Source organism: Jaculus jaculus, chromosome 2 (assembly GCF_020740685.1).
Source record: "Jaculus jaculus isolate mJacJac1 chromosome 2, mJacJac1.mat.Y.cur, whole genome shotgun sequence".
Classification (NCBI taxonomy): Eukaryota; Metazoa; Chordata; class Mammalia; order Rodentia; family Dipodidae; genus Jaculus; species Jaculus jaculus.
The window spans coordinates 40875725-40889617 of NC_059103.1; the positions used below are offsets into that span (position 1 = coordinate 40875725).

Consider the following 13893-nt stretch of genomic DNA (forward strand, 5'->3'; position numbering starts at 1 on the left):
AGAAACAGACAAAATTGTCATGCATGGGCTCATTCCCTGACATTTTTCAGACTTGGTGTAGAGTTTAAATGAGGCTTCTAACAAGGAATTAAGTAAGATAGGGGCATTTTCCTTAAAGTGCTAATCTGGAGTACAGTAGAATAAAGAATTTTGAACCCAGCACTTAGAACCTGTGACCTGGCAGGTTCTCAAGGTGTCACCATAAACGAATAGGACCTGCATTGCCCGGCGGGATTTCAGGTGGAGCCGCAGTAACAGCAGAAGCAGTTATGCTGCACACTCTTAAGACGATACTTGCATGCTGGGGACTGCTCAGGGCACCACTTTACCTTGAAAGTGAAGTTATTTTTAAGGACTCGAGCACTTGCTTTTTCTTTTCATCTATTTCTGTTGCTGTTGTTTCTGCTGTTTGCTGTCAGTGAAAGAACACTACTAGGTACAAACCTATTCTTTAGTACTAGCCCCTAGGAGGACTGCTTAGAGCAGACCTTTCTACTGGTGCCAAGCCTGACTCATAACCCTTTCCCTCCAAGAGCCTATTACGTTCTTCTTTGTGCACTCATTGAAGACTGGAGCAGAGTTATCCTTACCATGGCCTCAACTATTATTTTATCTAAGAAAAAACCCATTTTAGTTTTTTCACCAGTTACTGATTGTTAATGATTAGAGTTTTGCAATCAGTTGTAATCAATGACTTTTGGGGGGAGCATCTTTGTCTTTGTGTAGTTTGACTCTACTGTTAAGTACTGGTAGCACCTAATGTTGTCACTCACCTTGCCCATACCCCTTATTCTTCTATATCCTTTCTGGGGCCCTTGCAGTCCAGCCTTCCTGCCTCCCTTATCCCTCCTCCTCCTCCTGCTTTCAGATACTTATCACATTCCATCCGAGATTATTCAGATTTCTCCTGCTTGGAGGTCTGCTTCTTAGACATGGCTGCTCTGGCTCCCTTTGTTCTCTGCCCTTTCCTCATACTTCATCTTTTGTCTAAGTACTTCTCACTACTTGTTACAGTGCCTGTTCCCTGTCTTGCTCTTTATTTCTCACATAACCTGAATGAAAGCTCCACGAACACTGGGACTTCTGTGCCCATGCTTGTATTACCCACTACTGTTGCCCTGGTTCTCAAGTTAGCCTGGCACATGGTAGAACCGAATGAGCAAGTTAGTAGAGGTATAGTCTATTTTCTGTGCTTGAAGTATTTTGTTCACTTTGTTCTCAGCATATAGTCTAACAGGCTAGATGTGCTAAGGCAAATGGTGTGGTGTGGCTCAGTCCTTTGCACTTGGCATTGATAGTGGAAAGGAGCCACCAGAAGACAAAACTCCTGACAATAGTTAAGGACATGACAGGTGCTAGTTATATATTGTGAATAGTCTGCACCAGTAAATTTGGGAAATATCAGCTGTATATTTTAGTGCTTCCAGATTATCCTTTTACATCATATTGATTTCAGGTAAGTTCATCGTCAAAAATGTACTGCTGGGCTACCCACTTGAGACCCTTCCAGTTGGGGGTGCTCTTCTGCTTTGCTTTCACTTTCTGCCTTACATTCTTTTAAAATATTTAGTTGAAAGCTGGCCGTGGTGGTGCACACCTTTAATCCTAGCATATGGGAGGCAGAGGTAAGAGGATGGCCATGAGTTCAAGGCCATCCTGAGACTACAGAGTACATTCCAGGTCAGTCTAAACTAGAGTGAAACCCTACCTCAACAAAACCAAAAAAAATTATTTGAAAAGGAAAGAGGGACAGAGAAAGAGAGAGAGAGAGAGGGGGGGGGGGGAGGGAGGGAGGGAGGAAAGGTAGAGAGGGCAGAGAGAGATAGAGATAGAGAGAGAGGGAGAGAGAGAAAGAGAAAGGTAGAGAGGGCAGACACAGAGAGAGTATGGGTATGCCAGGCTCTCCTGCCATTGCAAACTGCAGACACATGTGCCACTGGCTCTACATGGGTAGGGGCAATCAAGCCCAAGCTGTTAGGCTTTGCAAAAAAGTGTCTTGATGAGTCATCTCTCCAGCCCTATTTTCTGCCTTACATTCTAATAAACTAAGACAAACGTATTGTTGATATACTGTACTAGGCCTTGGACATGGGGAAATAAAGCCAACTAAGAGTCTTACTTACAAAATTAATTTATGAAATTATGTCATTGGGAATTCTAAAAAAGTAATAAAGAGCTGGGTATGGTGGCACATGCCTTTAATCCCAGCATTTGAGGGGCAGAATTAGGAGAATCACCGTGAGTTTGAGGATACCCTGAGACTGCATAATGAGATCCAGGTCAGCCTGGGCTAGAGTGAGACCCTGCCTCAAAACAAACAAACAAACAAACAAAAGTAATAAAGTTAAAATGCATACTTATTCATCCCGTAGTCTTTAGATACTGTATTGGGGAAAATAGAAGTTTTGAAAGTGCTTGCTGCTCTCAGGGAGTAGGAGGTTAAGAACTAAAGAGTTGTAAATGGTTTCTTTATGAACTGTCTAACTATTGGGCAAGAGTGGAGGGTCTTAGGTGCCTGGGGCTGGGAATGAAGGGCCTGACTGTTGGGAAAATGCCTTTCTCTAGCCTTATGCATTGATTCACGAGCACTTTTCCAAAGCTAGCCACAGTGGAGAGTGGGGAGTGGCTAAAGCCAGCCTGCATTTAAACATCTAGTACAGCTTTCTGGATGAATTAGAAACTGAAGCATGGAAGTAAAGCTTACAGAATTTTCATATACCAAGGAAGTGTTATGTACTAAAAGTTCACATTAGTTTTTTTAATTTGAAAATTGATTCTGCCACCTTGGATGGGGGAAATCTTAGTAAAAAAATTTTTTTAATATATAAAACTCATAACCTGGTTTATTAAAGAAATCTGATCAAAATATATTTAGTAGCACAGTATTGATTTTACAAGATAGGTGCTGAAAATTTTCATAAATGCATAATTATTAAAAATTATGGGATAGGACTGGAGGGATGGCTTAGTGGTTAGGGCACTTGCCTGCAAAGCCAAAGGATCCAGGGTCAATTCCCCAGGACCCATGTAAGCCAGATGCACAAGGTGGAACATGTGTCTGGAGTTTGTTTGCAGTCACGGCTGAAGCCCCTAATATGCCCATTCTCTCTTTTATCTTCCTCCTTCTCTCCCCACCTCTCTCAAATAACACAAAAAGAATTATGGGGTATATTTATGTTTTATATTAGAAAAAAATATTAATTCTGAACTCAGAATATAAGGTATTACAGTAAGGTTTGCATTGTTGGTAGAAACCATCTGATCAAGAGCAGTTTGTGGGGGTAAAAGAAAGAGGTTTAATTTGGCTTACAGGTTGGGGAGGGGAGAGCTCCATCATGGCTGGGGAAAACTATAGCATGAGCAGAGGGTGGGCATCACCTGGCCAACCTAAGATGGACAATAGCAACAGGAGAGTGTGTCAAACACTGGCATGGGGAAACTGGCTATAGCACTCATAGGCATACCCCCAACAATACAATGCCTCCAGGAGGTGTTAATTTACAATTGCCACCAGATGGGGAGACTGACATTCAGAATACCTAAATTTATGGGGGGCAGTTGAATCAAACCACCACATTCATACCCCTGGCCCCCATAAACTGATAACCATCCATGATTTAAAATGCAATACATTCATCTAACTTCAAAAGTCCCCATAAATTTTTCAGTCTTAATGATGTTTAAAAACTTACCATAGTCCAAGATTTTTTAACTGAGCCATAATACCAAAAATGCCCCCCAAAAGCCCCATAATGCCACAGAATAAATAATCACACTGCAAAAGATGGCATTGGCCATAGCAAAGAAATAGTTAACCAATACAAGATTTAAACAGGGTAAATATCAAACTCCGTAGCTCCAAGTCCAACAATTCTGATCAGTGACAAGTCACCAAGTCTGATAATTCTAACCAGCAACAAGTATCTAGTGTTCCCGTTATGCCCTTCCAACGAGGCTACTCACAGTCCTAGAAAACTTATCCGGGCTGGCAGCTTTCCTTGGCAGCCATCTCGTGGTCCCAGCATCTCCACTGGGTCTCCACTGTAAGCTATGGTTCATCCTCATGGCTCCACTCAATGATCCTCTCTTTCCTGCATTTCTTACACTCCACAATACCAGGTAGGGTGCCAATTTGTTAATCCAGAGGGGAATAAAGCAGACTTTGAAAAACAGGATACTCCTTGAGCACTCAGACCCCTTCAAAAGAGTCTACATTCTTCCTGTTGCCCCAATGCAGGTCAGCTGGCCCAGTCTTAAAGGTTGTAATTTCTCGTATAATTGCAGCTTAATGGGCAGAAGTTTCAGCCCAAAGATTTCATTTCTGTGCCATATCCCTCTGCACACACTGCTCTGTTTCGGCACACTGCACTCTCAGGACATGGGAAAAACAGCAAGCCTCTCATAGAAGCTGCTTCTAGCCCAGTCCAGGCAAAGCTCTTTTATACCCTGATAAGCCAAAACCTTGCAGTCCATACTGCTTACTGCATTCAGGTCTTTCAACTCTGACCAGACTAATCCATCAAGCTGTACTTACAGCACTGCAAGGTGTCTCTTGGGCCAAGGTTTCAAATTCATCCATATTCCTCTTGAAAATCAGCTCCAGAAGGCCAAAGCCACACAGTCAGGTGTGTAGCAGCAAATGACCCCACTCTTAGTACCAACATTACTGTTGTGGTCAATTTCACATTGCTGGTAGAAATCACCCAACTAAGAGCAACTTGTGGGAAAAAAGAGGTTTAATTTGGCTTATAGGCTTGATGGAAGCAAAAATGATGGCATGAGCAAAGGGTGGACATCATTCCCTGGCCAATATAAGGTGGACAATAGCAACAGGAGAGTGTGCCAAACACTGGCACATGGAGTTTTAATACCCATAAGCTCACCCCAAATAATACACCGCTTCCAGCAGGCTTTAATTTCCATTTGCATTCAGCTGGGGAGACTAGCATTCAGAACACCTAAGTTTATGGGGGACACCTTAATCAAACCACCACAAAAGGCTTTTGGTTTTGGTTTTTTGAGGTAGGGTCTTACCTCTAGTCCAGGGTGGCCTTGAAGTCAAGGCAGTTCGCCTACCTCTTGCCTCCTGAGTGTGGGGATTAAAGGCGTGTGCCACCATGTCCTGCTAGAATACAAGGTTTGATTCCTAGTGCTATCACTATTAGCAACATGACCTAAGGCCTCAGTTTCTTTTTAGAAATATTTTTATTTATTTATTTGAGAGAGAGGGAGAGGCAGAGAGGGAGAAAGAGAGGGAGAGAAAGAGAGTAAGGTAGCCAGGTGTGGTGGCACACACTTTTAATCCCAGCACTTGGGAGGCAGAGGTAGGAGGATAGATGTGAGTTCAAGGTCACTCTGAGACTATGTAGTAGATTCCAGGTCAGCTTGGGCTAGAGTGAAACCTACGTCAAAAAACCAAAAGCAGGGCTGGAGAGATGGCTTAGAAGTTCAGGTGCTTGCCTGCAAAGCCAAAGGACCCAGGTTCAGTTCCCCAGGACCCATGTGAGCCAGATGCATAAGGAGGTGTAGTCACCTGGAGTTTGTTTGCAGTGGCTGGAGGCCCTTGTGCACCTATTCTCACTCTGTCTCTCTCCTTCTCTCCTTGCCTATTTCTCTCTCTCTCTCTTAAATAAATAAATGTACTAAAAAACTATATATATATATATATATATATATATATATATATATACACATATATATATATATATGGTGATATATATATATATATATATATACATATATATATATATATATATGGTGATATATATATATATATATATATATATATATATATATATACACACATACATACATACATACATACACACACACACACATACACACATATACACATATATATAGTTGGGAATATTAAGGGCTAGTGTTGTATGGCATAGCAAGGAAAGTAAGGTTTTGAACATTACTAACACAAAGAATTGGTAAATGTTTGAGTGCTAGATATAACAACTCTGATGTGAGCATTGTGTGTCATATACATGTGCCAAAGTTTTCTAAATTAAAAAAAAATAATATTTTGACTGTTATATGCCAAAAGATTAAACTTTTTTTGTGCTTTAAAAGATATCTTTTTATGACAATATCCATAACATCAACAAGTACATGTTAAGGCTAGTTATCACCATCTCCTTTTGTGAATTTTTTGTTTATTTAGAAAGACAGTAAAAGCCAGACTCCTTGAGGGCTTGAACTGTACCTAAATGAGTGCAGGGAACATAATGTTCATTCAGGCCTACAGTCAGGACGCAGTCGCTCCTTCCCATCCCACAAGATCCTGCACCTTTCCATCAAGTGTCCCCCGACGAGCCAACGCTCGGTACTTTTCACCACATGCGATTCTACCTGCAGCACCAAAGTAACAACTGGTGATGGAGTTTTTCAGGTGATTGAGCTGCACTTCCTGATCTGCTAGGTTGTTCAGGATCTCAGTGTTGAACTCAAACTGAAACTCTTCCTTGCCTTCATCGTCTTTTACAAGATCTGAGTTCTGAGTCTGGAGTGCTCTTCTTGGAAGACGACCTCTTCTTCGCTGCAAATGTGGTATTGCAGCAGGCCAAGACCTTCCTGTGCGAGTTCTTTTTCTAGAGTCAGATAACCCATAATGCCTGGAAGTGCTAGACGAGGTAGTTTCTTTTGCACTGGAGGCACCCGTGAAATCCACATCTGAGGTATTGGATGAATGTGCAGTTCCCTCAGTTCTCCCTATAGAACAAGGTAAATCCAACATAGGATTCTCTGAAATTAATTCCTTATCCAAAGGTGGCTCAGCAGGTTTTTGAATCATTTTTCTTGTATATGGGCCAGGAGGACGACCTACAGATTTTTTCTTTCCCTTTTTTAAAAAAAAAACATTTTATTTTTATTTATTTATTTGAGAGTGACAGAGAAAGAAAGAGGGAGAGTGAGAGAGAAAGAGAGAGAGAGAGAGAGAGAGAGAGAGAGAGAGAGAATGGGCACACCAGGGCCTCCAGCCACTGCAAACGAACTCCAGATGCGTGCCCCCCCTTGTGCATCTGGCTAATGTGGGTCCTGGGTAATCGAGCCTCGAACTGGAGTCCTTAGGCTTCACAGGCAAGTTCTTAACCCCTAAGCCATCTCTCCAGCCCTCTTTCCTTTTTTTTTTTTTCTATCCCATTGCTTACATCCCTTGAATCAGATACAGGTTTGGATGCCTTTCTGCCTTTGATCTTATATTCATGGGATGTTCCTTCAGGTTCTTTCTCTGCTTTGAAAGCCACATTTGGTGGCACAGGAGGGACACGAATTCGTAATCCAAACAAATGCTTCTTCTTTTTTATTTCTTTCCCAGACATAAACATGGTCTTGTAATCATTTAATGCCTCCAAAACATGCTCATATCTTTCAGATTTTGGTGTGTCTGCCAGCTCTCCAGGGTGCAATCTGTCCCAGTTTTCATTAATGTATGTCATAAGCTCAAGTTCGGAATCAAAGTATTTCTTCTTGTGAATAACACTTAGGTTGTAAAGGCATAGGTGTGCTACATGTACCCACTGCAATGGTACACGTTTGAGGTATTCTGGTCCAGAACTGCAGACAGAGCAAACAAATGTATAAAACCTATCTCCAAATAGCATTGGCTTTTGAAGGCATTGCACACAAGCTTCATGAAACCACTGCTTACATTTGCAGCACTACAGCATTTTAAAATACCAGTCTCCAGGACCTCCACAATAGCAGTAACACTGCTGGACGTTGGTTTTATGACCTACATCCCATTCAAGGTCTGCCACACTATAGGGTAATATCTGCTTCATGACTTGAAATGCTTTGGCATTTGGTCCTTTCTTAAGCGCACCACCCCTCTTTGTTGTTGTTGTTGCAAAAACACACAGTCGACAGAGCCATTTTTCATCTGAATCAATCACACTCGAATCAATATGAGGTGTATGACACAACTGATGATAATCCTTAGCCACACTTATCACATATAACCATTTCATTGGGAGCTTCTGAATACTCTTCTTGACATACTGTACAGACCATTTCCCCACTTCCAGTGGCCCCTGTTTGAATGTCCTTCCAGAGAACCCAGGATTTGGAACTGTCTTCAAATATGATGAAGCAGCTCTGTTTCAATATGTTTATTTTTTTGATAGTTCCAAGATAAAACAAGCCATCTGACCATCTAGCTAGGACATCCTGACCCTCTTCAAATTTACATGCTGGCTTTTTGGCTTTATGTCCATCCTGCTCCTGTAGTCTCTCATTCGGTCACTTCAGTGGTGCCAACCGCTTCATACAGGAAAACAGGAGCAATTGTTCCCCCCCTCCCCCCGTGGGTGCTTCCCCGCTGAGCCCGGGCACTTCACTGGGCACCCACGCCCCACCGGGCACCCCGTGTAGACAGACGCACGCACGTCTGGTGGGGTCGGGGAGGGGACGAGCGAGCGTTCGCACACCTGCCTCAAACAGAGCACTTCGCTATAGCCCTTCGCCATTTTGGTTTCCCGCCGAGCGCCGGTGCATTGTGGGAAAGATTAAACTTTTAAAAAAATTTAGTCATGTGTTACTTAATAATAGGGATGTGCTTTGAGAAATGTGTCTTTTAAGGCAGTGTCATTATTGTGTGAACATTACCAAGTGTAGGTACGCAAACCTCCATTATATAAATCAGTTGCTCAGTGAGGCCTCTCAGTGCAATCAAGAGATGTAATAAGCCCAAAATATATGAGGTTGCTGTTCTTGGTCACATGACAACATGGCTGTTGTTTCATAGTAAGCTTATTTTCTTTGAGTAGGACTATACCCTGAAAGAACAGTAAGCAGTAAAATCATAAACTGATGATATACTTCTTTGTTTTCCCAAATTGTCAAGTACATGCTGTGCGTAGTTGTATGGTGGCAGTGCAGCAGGTTTGTTTATACCGGTACTGTCTGCAAACACAAGTAATGTATTTGATGACCACCCCATTAGCGGGTGATAGAGATTTATCAGCCACATCGTTATCTTAGGGAATCACTGTATATGTAGTGTGGTGAACTGAAGTGTTGTTATGCAGCCTATTTAAAAGCTATTTCTGACTTTTAATGAAGTTGTAGCAGTCATCCTTGGCTGCTAGAAAGTTATGTCTTCTTGATTGTTCCTTATTTTATGAATGCAGCATTTTGAATTGGTATAATTGGACTCTGAACACATATGTTCCCATTATAGATTTTGTAGTTGTTATCACTGTAGTATATATTTATATTATCATTATGCATCTATTTTACTAGTCTGTCTTTTAAGTGAGTGTGTGTCAGGGCAAGCATGTAGAGGCCAGAGGACAACTTTGAGTTGTAGTACCTCACCTTCCATCTTGTTTGAGGTAGTCTTTCTCATTGTTCACTACTGCATTCACCGAGCTAGTTGGTCCATGAGGTTCTAGGGGATTCTCCTGTTTCCACCTCCCTCTTGCTGAAGGCACACTGGTATAACATAGGCCTACTTCAGTGTCTGGATTTCTGTGAGGGTTGTGGGGATCGGAACTAAGTCCTCACGCTTGCTTGACAGGTGCTTTATCCCTAGTCCTGCCAATCTGTCTTGATTTTTAAAAACAATTTATTTTATGTATTAGAGAGAGATAGGGGGAGAGAGAGAAAAAATGGGTGCTCCGGGGCCTTTAGCCACTGCAAATGAATTCCAGACTTATGTGCCACTTTGTGCATGTGGCTTACATGGGTACTGAGGAATTGAACCTACATCCTTAGGCTTTGCAGGCCAGCGTTTTATCCACTAAGCCATTTCTCCAGCCCTGACTTGATTTTTTTCATTCCCCCATCCCTCCTTCCTTGGTGTGCCCTCCCAGTCTCTCTTACTCTCCTTCTTTCTTTCTCTCAACTTGTTTTTTCTTTTGGTGACACAGTACCACTATGTGGCCCAGACTGGCAGGGAGCTTGTGATCCTTCTACTTCAGTTCCCCAAGTGCTGTTCTCATATTGTTTTAAAATCATTTATTTATTTTTATTTATTTGTTTGAGAGAGAGAGAGAGAGAGAATATGAATGTATGTATGTATCTATCTATCTATGTATCTATCTATGTGTCTGTCTGTCTGTCTATCTATCTGTCTGTCTGTCTGTCTGTCTGTCTGTCTATCTGGCTATCTATCTGCCTCTCTCTGATAAAGAGAGAGAGAAAGAATGAATGGGCATGCCAGGGCCTCTAGCCACTGCAATGGAACTGCAAATGCATGTGTCACCTTGTGCATCTGGCTTTATGTGAGTACTGGAGAATCAAACCCAGTTCATTAGGTTTTGCAAGCAAGTACCTTAAGTGCTGAACTCTCTCTCCAGCACCCAGGTGCTGGTTTTATAATTATATGACATCGTGCCTGTCTAAAATCTTTTTTTTTAAATTTTTTGTTTGTTTGTTTATTTATTTGAGAGAGACAGACAGAGACAGAAAGAGGCAGAGAGAGAGAGAGAGAGAAAGAGAGAGAGAGAGAGAGAGAGAGAGAGAGAGAGAATGAGTGCACCAGAGCCTCCAGCCACTGCAAACGAACTCCAGACGCATGCGCCCCCTTTTGCATCTGGCTAATGTGGGTCCTGGGGAATTGAGCCTTGAACTGGTGTCCTTAGGTTTCACAGGCAATTGCTTAACCACTAAGCCATCTCTCCAGCTCTAAAATCTTTTTTGTGTTGAACTTTGTTTCAAGATTTGTGACTATATTTTAAACATTTGACACATTTTTACACATACAGTATTTATTCTTTGAGAAACCGTTAACTTCTGGAATAGATACTTTTGGTTCTGTGGTCCACCCCTTAGTTTTTAGGTAGGACAGAGATGACAGGACAGGTTCTTAATAAAGGTCATGAGTGGCAGTTCTGAAAGCAGATCTGGTTTTCTTGATGCCTGATCTCCAGGTGCTTTCTCTTCTACTATGTAGAACCAAGGATCAGTCTCTGCATAAAGCATTATGTGCATTCAAGTTTTAAAGTTTCATGAAGCACATCCCTAGTACCATAAGTTTTTATGTCTTAAAGGTGCTTTTTAAAAATATTTTTTTATGATTTTGTTTATTTTTATTTGAGAGTGACAGAAAGAGAGAGAGAGAGAGAGAGAGAATGAATGAGAATGAGCGTGCTAGGGTCTCCAGCCACTACAAATGAACTCCAGATGCATGTGCCTCCTTGTGTATCTGGCTAACATGGGTCCTGGGGAATCGAGCCTTGAACCAGTGTCCTTAGGCTTCACAGGCAAGTGCTTAACCGCTAAGCCATCTCTCCAGCCCCTTATTTTTTATTTGACCGGGGGGGGGGGGTAGAGAAAATGAATGAGAATGAATGAATGGGCATGCCAGGGCCTCCAGCCACTGCAAACAAATGCCAGATGCATGTGCTCCCTTGTGAATCTGGCTAATGTGGGTCCTGGGGAATTGAACCTTGGTCCTTTGGTTTTTCAGGCAACCACCTTAACTGCTAAGCCATCTCTCCAGCCCAAGTTTTTGTGTTTTTAAACCAGCCTTCACCATTACTGACAGCATCTGAAATATGTACAATTTTTTATTTTCTTATATTTGACTTTTAGAATCTCCATGTTGGCTGGAATCTGTCTGCTTAAATTTTGCTATTAATTCTTTGAACTTGTTGTTTTTATTAAACCTATGTTCCATTTACTATACCATTAGGCCAATAGTAAGTCAGAGGTGCATGTTTTTCCCTGTGTTCATTGACTTTGCCCTCAGCCAACACTAACACCCATTTCATGAAGGCTTTTGTCTTTGTCCAAGTGTTCCACTGTGCTCTAGCAGAGCAGCACAAGGTCATGGTGCCTTTCTTTTTTCTTCACATGAAATTAATAACTTGCTCCAACAGTAGTTTGTTCTCGGACATTTCCAGACCAGATGGTGGAAAGTTCTTGGGGTAATATGGCAGCTAGAGCAACACTTTGGCTTTCTAAAATTGACTTTGTTTTGGCGATTTCAGTAATGAAAATCTTCTGAAGATTATACAAGGACATTAAAACAAGAAAGATCTGTTGGCTTAAAACATTTTTCATCTTTTCAAAACCACTGTTCTCAGCATGATAGAATTTTGGTTTCTTTCAAGTGTTGGTTTCTCTGGCTCATTTCTCTAATTTTTGGGCACTTAAGATAGCCTAATTAATATTTTTAATTTTTTTCATGGAAATTGAATTTTACCTTAAGTTTATCCCCCTTTATTAAGCACATTTATTGAATTTACAGTAGGAAGTGCTGTTAGAGATTATTTTGTCCAAGGACCTAATTTGAAAAGAAAAAAGACCCAGAGAAGTTAACTGTTGAAATCAACAGAGCTAACTGAGAAATGAGAAGTAGATCTTAGTTTTAATAATGAGTCCATGAGCCCCACACCATGCCATATGTGACTTGAGAGAGTCACTTAGTTTGTCATTTGCTCTTACTTCAATATGGGTAGGTAGTAGTAGAAGTATGATTACTATGAGTTCCAGGCTATACTACTTCAATATGGTATCAGGCTTTTTTTGTTGTTGAGGCAGGCTCTGTCTCTAGCCCAGGATGATCTGGAACTCATCCTGTAGCCCTAGATTAGCCTTGAATTCACAGCAACCCTCCTAGTTCAGCTTTGAAAATGCTGGGATTAAAAATGTGCATCAGCCAGGTGTGGTGGCACACTCCTTTAATCCCAGCACTCGGGAGCAGAGGTAGGAGGGTTGTTGTGAGTTTGAGGTCACCTTGAGACTACATAGTGAATTCCAAGTCAGCCTAGGCTAGAGTGAGGCCCTACCTCAAAAAGAAAGAAAAGTGCATCAAGGTAACACATGCCCACTAGGTAGTACAAGTGTCTGGAGTTCAATTGTAGTGGCTGAGGCCCTGGCACGCCAATTCTGTCTCTGTCTCTCTCTCTCGCTCTCAAATATAAAAAATATTTTTTTTAAGTGCATCACTACATCTTCCCTATTGCAATTTTTTAAATAAAAACTTTATTGATACACACACACACACACACACGCACACACACACATGCACACACACATGCACACACACATAAAATTTAGGTACTTTAATACTTTAAAAAAATTAAAACTTAGCTGGGCATGATGGTGCACACCTTTAATCCCAGCAAGACCATGCATGCCCAGTAGGTGGCTCAAGCATCTAGAGTTGGATTTCAGTGGTTGAGGCCCTGGCACATCAATTCTCTCTCTCTTTAGCTATCTCTTGCTCTCTCTAAAAATGAAAATAGCATTTATATATGATAGAATCTCAATATGTCTCCTAAATTATATTATCTATTATATTTATATTATAATTATATTATCTATTATATTTCTTAATATACTGCAGTATAGTTATTATATTATCTATTATATTTCTTAATATAAATCTTTCAATCTTATAAGTGTTAAGATTTAGACTTAAATTTACATTCAAAATTAATTTGTAAATAAGCTTTTCTTTAGAAATAAACATAAAGCACGCTTTCTTATTTATAACGTAGTAAATTGATATGTGGGATCTCCTCATCTTTGGCTGATAGTAATAGGCTATTTCATAAATATTAAGAGTATCAAATATTGTCAGGAAGCTTCATATTGGTAAAAATTTTGGGATGCTGAAATGTTTGTTAATTGTTATTCTTATTTCAAATGAGACATGTGTATAATGCTTTTTTTTTTCCCCATGATGGAGCAAATTTTCTAGGTGTAAAATCTAGCAAGTTAGTCTCAGTGCTTTTCTTGACATACTTAATGACACTGAATCTGACTTTCCCTCTGCCTTCAGCAAATTGTTTATCTCACATCTTTGATTGGTAGGTTTGTCTAGCTCATGTTGGATTATTTTCACCTAAGCTTTTATTTCATTTATAATGATGTGAAAGAGGATTAATTAGGGGAACTCGTGGCTAAAATGATATGCTTAGACTGTCTCAT

The 13893-nt window shown here is 40.9% G+C and overlaps 1 protein-coding gene and 1 pseudogene across 3 annotated transcripts in view; one reads left to right on the plus strand and one right to left on the minus strand.

Moving 5' to 3' along the window:
* The window catches only part of Dym (dymeclin), a 522785-nt gene that overhangs the window by 135571 nt on the left and 373321 nt on the right, over positions 1 to 13893 (plus strand). The gene's annotated exons all lie outside the window — the stretch shown is intronic.
* On the minus strand, positions 6191 to 8258 carry LOC105943914 (annotated as a pseudogene).